The 1,883-nt window shown below is 46.8% G+C and overlaps 1 pseudogene; it reads left to right on the top strand.

Moving 5' to 3' along the window:
- Positions 1-359: 359 nt before the first annotated feature.
- Positions 360-1,320, top strand: LOC147092558 (beta-1,3-galactosyltransferase 5-like; annotated as a pseudogene).
- Positions 1,321-1,883: the final 563 nt, after the last annotated feature.

Below are 1,883 nucleotides of genomic sequence, written 5' to 3'. Positions count from 1 at the left end.
ACAGAAGGTAAGAACTGTAGAAAATATAGGGACAGAGTGAACTCCTGGACGAGTTTTGATCGCCTAGACGGATCGGAGAGGAATTTCCCAGATTTTTTCTCCCAAACTGGCCATTGGGTTTTTTATCTGGTTTTTCGCCTCTCCCGGGAGATCACATGGGTTCGGGTGGAATGGAGAGTGATAGAAGATTTGAGGTTAGGATCAGATCAGCCATGATCTTATTGAATGGTGGAGCAGGCTCGAGGGGCCGATTGGCCTACTCCTGCTCCTATTTCTTATGTTCTTATGTTCTTATGTTGGCAATACCCAGATTCCACCATAATCAATTTGTTTATTTTATTTTACAGTTGATTCAAAATATGAAGATATTTTCTGGTAAAATATGTTGTTTCAACTTCCATCCACAGAAACGTCGAATTGTTTGCATGTGCCTTTTCCTGATCCTTTTCCTGATACTTATACTGAGATGCATAAGCCGCAACATTTCTGATTATTGGCATTACCCAGAGTTAAATGACACCTCCTTCTTAATGAGACCGGACAGCAGGTGTGACGTCAGTCCTCCATTCCTGGTCCTTCTCGTCACCGGTGCCCAGGACCAGTTTGAAGCTCGCTCGGCCATTCGCCAGACCTGGGGGAGAGAGCGGACAACACAGGGCAAGAGGGTGGTGACCTATTTCCTGCTCGGGTACAGCCGGGAGCATCAGGAGCATCTGCTAGAGGAAGGTTTGCTGCACAAAGACATCATACAGAAAGAGTTCAGTGACACTTATTACAACCTGACTACCAAGGTGCTGATGGGCCTGGAATGGGTCAGCCGATTTTGTCCATCCACCTCCTTTGTGATGAAAACCGATTCAGACATGTTTGTCAACGTTGATTTTCTGAGAGAGATCTTGTCGCGAACCAGTCACAGGAACATCTTCACCGGCCACATAACGAGACATTCAAGGCCCATCAGGGACAAATCCAGTCAATGGTACGTGGGTGAACAGGAATACCCTCTGGCAACATATCCACCATACTGCTCTGGGGTGGGTATGTGCTCTCGACCAATGGCGCCTACTGAGCTTGGAGCATTTCAAAGAGCAACCCAATTTGAAAATTGAGGACGTTTTCGTCGGTCTTTGTCTGGCTGAGTTGAAGATCAAGCCGGTGAACATCCATGCACACAAAATATTCCATGAATCAAAGGTCCCGTTTTCTGTTTGTGCCTTTCGGAAACTCGTGACTTCTCATAGTGTGAAACCATACGAGCTGCTGATCTACTGGAAAGCACTGGCAGATGCGGAAACTGAGGACTGCCCTGGAGATACATGAAGGAGGCCACCTTGAAGATGATTGTCATTTGCCTCTCCAAATGCCACTTGCCCCAATCCATTTATTGTGCAGCATCATCACACCCATACCTGATACCCTAACTGCTGCTGGGGTGGTGCATAATACTCATTGCACCTCTAAAATAAGCTGAAAAAATGCTTTAAGATGTTCCTGGGAGATGCGACAAGCTATTAGGTTTATCTCACCTATTTCGGAATTTTTACATCTGCATTCATTTAGTCCATTCTCTTCACTTTTATTAAGGATACCTCCTGCATGAACTGTCTATCCAGTGATTACATGCTCATTCCTATGGTGGTGTTGTGGGCCTCAGTTTGACTTCGACCAGCCACTCGAACTGTACCATGGAAAAACCAAATCCACATCTCTCAGTGAGGGGGCGGTTCAGTCTGTGAGAGGTGCAGTTCAGTCTGAGATAGGGGGCGATTCAGTCTGAGAGAGGGGGCGGTTCAGTCTGATAGAGGGGGTGTTCATTCTTAGCAAGTGGCGGTTCAGTCTGAGAGGGGGCGGTTCAGTCTGAGAGAGGGGGCGGTTCAGACTGA

This window comes from Somniosus microcephalus, unplaced genomic scaffold (genome assembly GCF_052327205.1).
Source record: "Somniosus microcephalus isolate GS21.2 unplaced genomic scaffold, FLI_Smic_1.0 unresolved_chr2, whole genome shotgun sequence".
Classification (NCBI taxonomy): domain Eukaryota; kingdom Metazoa; phylum Chordata; class Chondrichthyes; order Squaliformes; family Somniosidae; genus Somniosus; species Somniosus microcephalus.
Note: the sequence above shows the minus strand (reverse complement) of the source record. Positions and strands in the feature narration are given on the sequence as shown.